An 11,854-nucleotide genomic window follows, 5' to 3' on the forward strand; every position below is an offset into this window, starting at 1 on the left:
CTGTGTGGGGGTGGGGGGGACTGCTCAGGAGGGGTGAGTCCTATGCCAACCACCCAGCATGGTGCACAGCCCCCCCCCACCCCAGCAGTAGTGGCTGTCAGACACTCAGGGCCTGCTGCTGGTAGAGCCCCCCAACCACAGCATGGCACAGACTTAGCTGCCTGAGGCCCAACGCCACCTGTGCCACATGTTGCGGGCCCGGTATGGCCTGACCTGGGGGGGTGCACCAGCGTCCCCATGCTTTGAAATGGTGGCAGGCTTGCTTTAATTAAAAAGCAAGACTGGGCTGCTTTTGCTTTATCTGGGTTCCCAGCACTGCACACAGGGGCCATGCATCAGGCCAAGCCAGGTCCTGCTTCTATGGAGCTGGCACAGCTCAACAGTACATAGGGCACTTGGAGGCAGGACCTGGGCAGGCTAGATGCACAGTCCCTGTGTGCAGTACTGGGACCCTGGGTGACAGCAAAAGTGGCCCAGGTCTGCCCAAAGGTGCATGCCCCTGGGCCAGGCTGCACTGGGCCTGCAACTTATGGCACAGGGAGCGCTGGGTCTCAGGCGGCCAAGGCTGCACTGCACTACAGGGGGGCTCTGCCAGCAGCAGGCCCTGAGTGCCCAATGGCTGTGGCTGTTGCAGGGGTGCTATGCACTGCGTGGGGGGACAGGTGGGGGACCCATGACCCACCCTTCCCAAGAAGTCCCTCCTACTCCCACACAGTCCCCCCCACCCACACAATACCTCCACACACACAAACCCCTACCTATAAACCCTGCACCCCCAACCTACATACTCAGCCAAAAGCAAAGGTCGAAGTGTATATTTAGAATTCATTGCATTATGATGATAGAGGGACTAGTAAGCTTCCAAATTGCTTTAAAATTTTAAATATAGCAATAAAACATTGCCCAACTGACCTCTCGAAATATAGTGCCGTTTCGTTTTAATTGAAGAAGAATGCTGGTTTTGGGTTTATTAATGAGAGAATTCAGGTTTTTTAATCAGAGAATTTGCAGTTTTTAAACAGGGAACACCAGGATCCCTGCTGGTGAGACAAGTGGCGAGCCTTGGGCAGAGGAGCCTGCCCAAGGCCAGCACTGGAGACCCAGCTGGAGGCCAAACAAAGTGGCTGACCTGGCTGTTTGGGGCCAGGAGGACACGCTTTGACAGTTCAAAGCAGGCCACCACAATGAGCACATCTTCTGGGTGATAGCTACCCAGATGGCAGGGTGGAGGCACCAGAAGACATGACAGAGTTCCTCACAAAGGTCAATTGTGCAGCCATGGCCCACTGGCAGTTGGCTCAGAAGTGGAGGTCCACACCACAGCCCAGGCGGCCGTGCAGTCCCCATCCTGGTCTTGCAGGCATGTAGCCATTGGGTCACATGCTGTCGCAGGTGGTAGCAGCCCCCACTGCCAGACTACTGCAGTGGGTAGAGGGTACAGGGACCACTCTTGGTTAGGGCTGCTTCAGCAGTGTAGCTGGCACAAGGGGCTAGTGTCCCCAGATACCGTCTAGCCAGGCCTCCAAAACTCCTGAAGACAACTAGCCCTGAGCTGCTTGCCAAGGCAGCTTTTTATACTGCTGGGGCAGCACAGGTGCTGGCCCCAGCCTCTAGCTTCCCCTGGCTGAAAATCCTGGAGGAGATGGACAGGGTCAATTTGCCCCAAGTGGCACAATTTGTCCCACACCAAAGTACATGTTCAGGCATGTGTGTTGAGGCACAAATTTTTGACACAAATTTGCCGCTGCTATTTGAGTTGCTGTAAGTGTACGTACCTGCATGTGTGGATGTGGCCTTAGTGGAGGAACTACCTACCTATTTATAACTCCAAAACATGAGCAGGTTTTAATAGAAAAATAATCTAGTAGAAAAAAACGAAAAGAGAATTTTCTTAAGGCCAGATCCTGATTTATTGCACTGTTTAAAATCCTGAAGCCAAAGATCTTTGGATTTATACCAGTGCAACAAAGTGATGCACTTGGACCCTGAAATATAGTCTATTTTTACTTACTTCTTTATGAGGGTTAACATTACTAGAATTCATGGAATAAATGAGTTTTGAAAAGGAAGATAGTACCAATAACACCAATAATCATGCAGATCTCATAGGTTTCACTGGGAAGAGCATATGAAGAATACCCTGGAAAGCTGAAGTGTGAGAATGCTAGTGGGAGGATATAATATTGCCATATGGAATGGAGAGGTTATGGTAACATTATATCAGAACCTGCATACAAATTAATGGCAACTTTAAGCTTAATGTACCGGAATGCCTTGAAATAACACAAAAATAATTCATCTAACCAGATAACAGGCATGGTATATTGCTGAAGACACTACTAGCAATAAACCAACAGGAATTTTGCAGACTTATGTTGACCCGGGTTGCTGACCAACATTCCCCATGTATGTGTCAAACAGAGCAATTTTTTTACTATTTTCCCTCTCAGATAGGTTAATATAAGAAGATTCAACAACATGCCCGATGAGTGGGTTATGTGTTGTCACCTAAGAGCAATTAAGTACATTAAAATATATTTAACGGGACCCAGACTGTGCTGTACACCACATGGGAAAGAAAAGCCATAAGGTGTAATTTCAAATGTAGTGTAATCCAAAGAAAATGGAAATGCTCTAACAGTCTTCCTGTGCACACTCGTATCTTGCCATCGCAAAGCAAAACCTTTGCTCATCAATCAACTGGCACTCCAGAATGGACCTGACTGAAGAATAAGGTGTGGCCAGAACCACACCTTGTATGTTCTAACATGGCTGCAATATCATTTCTTGTTTTGCCTTCCAATAAATGTGTAATGGCCAGCATGCAAATATGCATGTGTCAGTGTAGTGAATGTGTGATATATAGGAACACTGGTAGGAGACTGATTTCCATTTTGTACCTCCAGTCAAGTTGTATGAGTCAGGGTTACCAAAGATACACGACAGAGGTGAGCCTCTACTTGCCCAAGGAAAGTAGAATAGTAATCACTGTTTCCTTGTCATTAACAATGTTTCTGTTGATTCCAGCTAAACCAGACTTGTACTGGAACCTCCCTGGAACCTCCCAGACTTGCTAGCTCCTAGCTATGGCCATGATCGATATACTTTGTTGTCCTTGCTTGTGATACTGGACTTATTCTCAGTCTCTACCTAGTTTTTCCCTATTATGGGCACATTCTTTTGTGGCATTTGCTTTCCTTGTTTCCTAACCTAACTGCATATAACCACAATGTTTTCTGCCAGAATTCTCCAATCACTCTTCTGTTGGATGAGCACTGGGTTTTCTTTGCCCTTGTCAGGAGACAGTCTAGTGCAGGTTACACAGGACAGTTTTGGGGCCTTTTTAGCATACAGGTTTAAAATCAGACCTTTCAAGAACTCAGATCTACAAGGTGCTCAGGTCCTTGCCTGACTGAAACTAAATCCAGTGATTTCTTAGTCTTTGCTCCGGCAAGCTTCCACTGAGTATCAGATATTTAACGTACGTGGGCAGTGAATTATTATGAAACACAGATGAAAGAGCTGTTTTAACTCTTCCTTCCCTCTGCCTTTTCTCTTTCTTCAGTTTGTTTTATTTCTTGTTAGTCGAATTTCCCCAGTCTCTCTCAGTGATGCTGTTTTCCCTAAAATCCACTTTTCCATAATATTTATCTTTTACAATATTATTTGCTAAAACGTTAGCCTTGTTTCATCTTTCCAAGATATCTTCTTAATTTTCTCCCTTCTCCACTCTCTTACATATGCACACACTTACACACATTATGAGGCTTTTGAGTGATGCTGTTATTATAGCGGAGGAGGCACTTTAATTTTAACCTCCTGTTCTCAAGCATTTAGAGCACTGAACAACAACAAAAAATAATGACACATTAAGTTGATGTGTCTTATGCTCTTAGTCTCAGCCTAAAGGTAAAAAGAGTTCATAGACATTTGGTAAAATTCCATGTTGCTGTTTTTAAGGTATCTGAGCATGAAAAATAAATGGTGTTTTTCAACGTTTAAGAAATATTTCAGATGCTTTCCTTGACCACAGACGACACAAAAACAACTTTAGTGTTGATTTCTTCTTCCTGTGAATGTATTCATCAATCAGGGAAGTTGTTACTTGTAATAACTTAACTTGGACACTTAGGCCAAGAAGGAACTGGTGTTCTTTCATTGTTTAGGGAAGTAATTTGGTGTTTAATGAGTTCTTTGTGAAGTTCGAAGAGGAAACTAATTAGCAATTCATGTTGGGAGGGCCCCTGACACTTCCTTTGAGAAAATACACTAACAATAGCAAAACTGTGTTTTTAAAAATATAATCATACATATTTGCCAGGGTATGTGTGAAATTGAACAATTAAAAAAACCTGTAATTTTATATGCAAGGTACAGACATGGTATAGTTTAACATTCATGGGGCTTTCATATGCACAACAGTCACAGGATAAAGACTCATGGTAAACATGACAAACAGCACTAGTTAAGAAGCCTGTGAGCATCTTCCATCATCCATCCATGCATCAATCCACTACCATTAATTCAATCATACACTATTGGCATTTGAAAAAAAAAAGTTGTACTGTTGGTAGAGTGCTGTCTGTATGGTCTAAAACTACTGATGTTGCTGTTCTTTCCTGGTGTAGAAAAATAGCTAATGAAACAAAACCAAGCTGTGGAAACTCAATTTTCTACCAGTTTAGATACTAGAATAAAAGGAGAGGTAGAGAAACACAAAATAGGCAGGCAGATAATTACAGGTTCAAATGTTGTAATTGTCAAACTTAACACATACTGAAAATTATTAAACTTTTAATATATATATATTTTGTTTAAAAAAAAAACATTAACAGGGCTCCATTCTGTTGGCCTGTCTATGCTGGGGAAATTTACTAACCACTTCAAAAGTGACTTAGCTAACCTAATTTTAAAACCAATTAAAATGGTAGCATACACCTGACTTCAGGCATTATAAAGTAGTCTTGAAATCTATTCAGTAAATATGTATCATGTCACCTTCAGCCACCAACAGCACAGTTCTATTATTGCTCTAATCAGTTACAAAACTAATTATCAGTTTAGATGGGACCTGAATTTATGAATGCTAGAAGCTCCTGAATGCTGCTCTTGACACTGATTTTGACTCTCTACTTTGCCTTGGGCAAGCCATTTGGGTATAGATCTGCAAATATGTAAGTGTTCACAATCCGCAATGAAAAGCATTCAACATTTTGGAGAATTAAGTCTTTTGTATTAGCTAGTGGTTGGAAGAGTCTTTGACAATAAATATATATATTAAACAAGCACTAAATTATATTTGTTTTACTCAATTACTGACTATATTTTAAGATAAATGAGTTTCAGAAAATTTCTAATGTTTATTATACAGTCCAGTACATTTCAGTAGACCAATGCAAATGTCCATATGACTGAAATATATTGTTTAGAAAAATATGCATTGAATTAGGGTGTGTGGAGGGAAGGGAGGTTTGAATTAAAAAAAAAATTCCCTTCTCTTCAAAATATGATTCAAAACTACACTGAAGTCCATTTTGAGGCAAAAACGTAGGATCAATTTTTGTTCTCGTGACTAAGCTATCAGCTGGAATGATGAGGCAGGATGAGTTACTGACAGAGGGCACAGGATGTAGGAGGGAGTGCATGGAAATGGAGGGGTCTGTCACTCCTACTCTGAGACACAAACTCACTGATCATGTATGGAAACAGACATTGGAGGTTGAAAGACGGGTTCTTATTCTCCTGCCAAAGACGGCTGGAAGTAATCTGAAGTGCACAAAGGGGCTGAAACCACTGGCTTCAGTGGAATGTAAGGCATGCTTCCTCCTTTGTTTTCCAGCATGTTTGACTATTACAAGAACACATTGTCTCTAGTTCACTATCTGTGAACTACTGTAACCGTGATATTAGGCCAATCCAGAAAGGTGCTGAGCACCTTGTGAGAGGGTACACAATACCCTCAACTCCCATAAAGGGCACTCGCAGTACCCAACACTTGATGGGGACTTTCTGACACTAAAACACATTAGCAGCTTTCGACTGGAACAGTTCTGTGTAATAAATCTGCCCTTCTGGTACAAATTCTAATCAGTACCATGTGCCCCATCTCTCATATAAGCATATTTTGGAGAATACTTTCTACAATAGCTCATCTGTGGATTCAACCACAAATGAAGTATCTTGCTTATGTAGCACTCATTTTCCTGCCTGCCTGGGTAAAGTAAAGTGAATGTCTCTTCAGTTATCAGGATCCTGTCTTCTTTTTTCCTTCCTGAATCTGAGCATACTCAGGGTCCCTTCAGGGCTATTACATTTCTAAATCCCCTGTCTTACACATCTAAGTGCACTACAATAGTTTCCTGCTGCCACAGAAATCTAGAATAGAGTATGGGACACTTCCTGACTGAAAGAGCCTTCAGGGAGTATTTAATCTATTGAAAGCTACTGCTTCTGAAAACTATATCAAGCCAATAAGGCCATAAAAAGATTCTAGGAACAGAAAGCATTTCTTCTCAGTAAAGGCCTAAAAGTTTTTGAAGCAGCCACAGTAGAAAATAAAAAAGTAACACATTCCAGCAGCTACAGAAATCCACTATCAAGCGTTCTTCCTACCCACCCCACTCCAACCTTTGCCTTGCTTACTCAGCCGTTCACTAGCATTTCTGTGGAATTTTTACATCTTTGGTCTTACATCCACAGCCAGCCTTAGGGGAAAAAACTACATCTTGGGAAACGGAGCTTTCATTCTAGACCTTTGTTAAATACTGAAAGGTTTCTCTCTTTATTAATCCTCTCCATTTTCCCCATATGTCTGTAGGAATTTCCTGCCCAAGACTGTTTTTTAGCTTCTTCATGAACTGTGGCCCCACACTCTTTCTTTTGCTAGATGATATTCTCTGTGCTCCTCATACTATGCTGTGCATGGAGGAAGGTTCCCCAACTCGGCTGGCCTGGAAGAACAAAGAACCGAATGGCTCCTTGGGACAATGCTGCGGTATTACTGCTAGACTGCTGGCCTGACTCTCAATACTTTCTATTAGTACGAATGTGAGTAGAACTGAGTTTTACTACAAACTGCTGTTTCATTTTTCTAGGCTTTTAAGTTCCAATTCGGTGGCATAGCATTAAAGTCACATAACTAGCTAGTTTCTTATTCTTACCTTACAAGTCTTTCAAAGATACCCTGGTGCTGTTTATACAGGGTCACTCCTGACTGGACAAGTAGGACCTTCAGACACTACACAGGAAATCGTTAAAATTCCTAGTATTCCTGAAGCAAAATGCATGTATGGCTTCTACCCTATTTCTTTTTCCTGTCAAGACTGCACAAATCTGAAAATATGTAGTTACAACACTGAGCAACTTATTCAAATCACTATGCATTGAAACAAGGCAGACTGAACTGTGTGATAGAACAAACAAATCTCCTTTTTAACGAACATGATTACGCATACAAAGGATGCAAAGGAGTTATATGTAGGTCACTGCAACAGGAAATTCAAAAAACTTTTAATGTCAACTCACACTACCTTTCTTTCCTTTAACATCTTCTATTTAAGATTCTGAAAGCACTTTGCTAACATTAATGAACTAAGCCATACAACACACCTGTGAGTTAACATCTCCATTTTGTAGTGGAGAAAATTGAGGCAAAGAGACATACTGGAATACAGAAGCATCTTGAAGCCTCAGCTAAGCTTTATGTCACACTGTGCTAGGAACTGGACAAGCACAGAATGATTTGAATCATGCCCAACAGAATGTAAATTTAAGAAAGAGTAAGAAAGACAAAGGACTAGATAGTAAACAAAAGTACAGAGAGATGATGTGATTTATCTAAGGTTACAGGGATGGGAATAAAATCCAGATCTCTGACACGAGTGAGATAAACAGAGTATAAATGTTGAAATAGCTAGATAGACTTCAGACTTCTAGTATCAAGCATTAAGAACAAAACCATTCTTCTCTCCAGGTCAAGCATGAGTTTTTGTTCTTCTGACTTTGTTATATTTAATCTTATACTTTATTACCAAATGTAACGGTACCAAAATATAGTCCTGAAATGAAAACAAAGCTTTCCCGGAGACCAACAAAATATCCCTCTGCATAACAGATGTACAATTAGCCAGAAGAACATGACCCTCTTTTTCACTGGGTCATTTCAGCTCTTGTAGCCGCAAGTATTTTGTAACATATATTCCATCAATGTTTTGACAGAGCAGTTCCAGTAAGGATCATAAGGAAGCAGTAAATTGGGAAATACCTGTCATCAAACTTTTTATGTTCAAGTCCACAAGAAGATTATGTTAAATATTTTCATTCTTCACATTCCTTTTATTCCAATTAGCAACATACAAAGACTGCACAGAGCCTCCTTTAACTGAGCTAACAAAACAAGCAGATTCTACAGTAACAAGAAAGGACAATGAGCAGATAAAGCCTACCAAGAAAATACTGGGCTACCCACACGCTTCTTTCCAGACCCATTCACATCAAAAGTAATACCATGGAAGAATTTGGCCCACAGTAATTGTTTGGCATATTTGACTACTCAGGGTCACAAGCCCCAGTGAAAATCATTATATACCAAGTGCTGTACAGATACATATGGCTAGTTTTTGAGTGGCTTTACCCTACTGACACAATGGAATAAGAGATGACATGACATGTCATTCCTCATACAAAATTAAAGGAAAGCAGGAACTGCATGCACTATACTTTCTCTTCTCATCTACTTTTCCCTAAGTGGACATGGAGGGTTTGAAAGAGGGAGAAAACTGGCAATTCCTTGGCTTCATACACTCCCAACATACCAGCCAGTAGAAAGGGAGAAGCTGCAAACTGTTCACAGTTGCATCAGTTGCTTTGTTTCAGAACAGGGAAGCAGGAAAATTAAAGTAAAATCCCAGGACTAGGACTCTGCTAGATGTGCTGACCATGGGAAGGGCTTTGAGCTAAATCTCAGTGTAGACTGTAAGAAGAAAACATTGTTGGGGATTAACAACCTAAGGGCAGAGTTTGGCCCAGAATGCTTAATGCTTCTTCATAAATGGTTAAAAATCATGGTTTCTGACTATGCTATTAAAAAAGTAGCTTCACTCCCCATGCTATAATAAGAATGGTTTGCTACATGAGGGCTAATTCCTGTTAAATTGAGCCTGAAGCAATTAGCCTATTTTTAACTGTCAGAGTTAATTGTTATTTGACCCAATTAAAGATTAGTACCTGTGTTACACCTGTCTGAATTGCATCTCCACATGAGTATAAAACAACCAAAACTGCAATGGGCAATGCTCAAAAGGAAGATGCATTTAATATGGATTTGGCCTCTCTTTAAACAATTTATTTTATGGAATTAATGTTCAGTGCTGAAGGTTCCTAGAAGAATCTTGGTTGGAGGGGTTAGTCTGAGTCAGCAGAAAGAATAGGCCTAACTTACCCTGTTACAATGTCGTTTACAATGTGGCTAGTGAAAGCAGAAACTGTTTCCCCGGGCATGTGTAGATGATATGTTAATGTAGAGTGTCTGATAATTTTAACGCAGCTTTTTTGGTGCAATGCATTTGTGTTTCCACGACACAGAGTTCTTCTTTGCACGAACCATGCTTTTGAGCGAGTGAAGCCTTGTGTGTCATTCCCTGCAGATTTCAGTAGGGGGAGTCAAATACCAGTTTACCCCCTGAAATGTCTTTCCTAATGTATTACAGCAGGAGGTGCATGTAAACTACCCGGCCTCTCCAGTCCCTGCCCCTGGACTTTCACTGGACAATCCTGACTCTCACTGGCAGTCTCCCCTGGGCACGGTCATGGTCACCCCCAAATTCTTGTCACTTGCACCTGCCTATGCTCAGTTGGTCTGGTCTCTCTCCATCAGTACACAATCGCAAAGACCCCATCCCAATCCCAAAGACGAGCCATGTGACTCCTCCCTGCCCATCCCACCATGTTACAAATATATGTATTTTTTCTTTTATTTACTATTGCTGCTATGATAACTGCTATGATATCATAAAGTTAATAAGAGATACCACAGTCCAGGATCTAAAGATAACTGTAAGAAAAGAACTATTCTGAACAAGTACCAACTCATTAATTTCTAACATTTTGGGGTAAATGTACCCATTCAGAAGTCAACTGTTTTTCAAATGGAGCTCAGTATAAAATTCACCAAAGCTTAAAGTACTAGCAGCTTCTGCGAACCACTTTAATAAGTAATCTGGAATTGATTCTGGATTTTATTATTAGTAAAGTGGAACCCACATATATATAGGCTGTCTTTATCCAAGGTAATGTAAAAATGTTTTGTAATAGCATGTCCATGTAATTCATGCTAGATCATGACAAATCACTTTACAAGGCTTCATTCTGTGGCATTTGTCATTCTGCCAAAGGGTGTGTTACTTAGAAAGGAGATTGTCAGGCATGAGTGGAGACTTTGCTTTCCACCTTTTTTTACCTGAACTATAACTGAGGCTCTGATAGTTTGATTCTATTCCTAATATTTATGTAAAAAAAATGTGTTTGAGTGTTATTCAAAGAGCCTGTTATTTACTCCTTTATTTGCTCAGTGCTGAACAATACATTTTCACTTTTGTGATATACACAAACCCTTTTAGACTGTAATAGGTAACCTTACATAGAAGGGAGGTATTCTGAGATGTGACTTATACTTAGCTCACATATTACTGACCTACAGTCTAATAGAACTGTATGAAGAGACCCCATCACTCTATAAATTTAGCAGGTTGTAAAAGGGCATGGATATGTCAACTGATTCATTCCTCTGTTACTGGAAAAGCAACTTTGCTGCAGTAACGTTCTGTACTTTAAAGGTCACAATGAACAGGGCTCTGATAAATCAGGCTTGACAACCACACAGTGAGTCAATGATAACAAAACAAGAAGCCTTAAAGTGAGTAAACAATAGAGTGGCTGGAATAGCCAGCATTCTGGATTATCCCAATTACGTTAGATCAATTTGAAAATAGAAGAGTTTCTATGCTCTGTGACATCTTTAAAGAGCCCATCACAGTACTAACTAAGCATCAGGATATTAGGATGATTTCCTTTATTTATGCCCTACTGATTTTGTACAGTAGCTGTTACAGCTAGAGAAGGAACTTGTCCAAGCTTCTATTTTTCTCTCTCAGACTCATACCTACACATAAATAATCTCCTTATTCTTTAAGAAAAAGATGGTTAGATTCCTGGTTAGTTAATGCATTAAGCTTTCTGTCCATATTTCTCATTGCAAAGGTCACTATTTGTGATGCTGAAACTAGAATGATGGGACTCAAACAAATATAAACATAATTTAGAATAGCAGATTTTTTTATGGTATCAATAAAAATTGGTACTACATGAGCAAGCTTGAAAAAATGTGCCTCTGGCACATTCAAATAGCCCATGACTAAGGCTGCTTGCAGACCTTAAAAACAAAAACAAAAACTGTGCTTTACTTTAAACTCAGCACGTTCCCAAGCCCTGTGCATGCCCAGAAGAGGCAGCACCTTAATTGAACCTGGCTCACCTGACATCTCTACAGATCGAGTGCTTTAGTGGGGCTTTTTGGCACCTTTATCTAATAGCTGATTGAATAAGCTTTAGCTACAATACCAAAAAGCCACACTGAAGCACTCAATCTATACAGATGCTGCAGAGCTGGGTCCGGAAAAAAGCAGGGGGGGCATTGTTATTTTTTTAATGTCTGCAAGCAGCCTTAGTGTTTAAATTTCAAGACACACTAAATTGAGGATAATGCCATTGATTGTTCTCTTATGGGTATTTTTATAGATTCATGGTTAATTTATGTCATCATAAATTGACAATATAGATAAGTCCTTCAACTCTTAGC

The 11,854-nt window shown here is 40.6% G+C and overlaps 1 long non-coding RNA gene across 1 annotated transcript in view; it reads left to right on the forward strand.

Annotated features, from left to right (window-relative positions):
* The window catches only part of LOC109313764, a 16,890-nt gene extending 15,986 nt beyond the window's left edge, over positions 1 to 904 (forward strand). The window contains exon 3 of the long non-coding RNA XR_002102143.1: positions 859 to 904. This is a non-coding gene — a long non-coding RNA (uncharacterized LOC109313764). The remainder of the gene's footprint in view (positions 1 to 858) is intronic.
* The last annotated feature ends 10,950 nt before the right edge of the window (positions 905 to 11,854 follow it).

This window comes from Crocodylus porosus, unplaced genomic scaffold (genome assembly GCF_001723895.1).
Source record: "Crocodylus porosus isolate Cpor-Errol unplaced genomic scaffold, CroPor_comp1, whole genome shotgun sequence".
Classification (NCBI taxonomy): Eukaryota; Metazoa; Chordata; order Crocodylia; family Crocodylidae; genus Crocodylus; species Crocodylus porosus.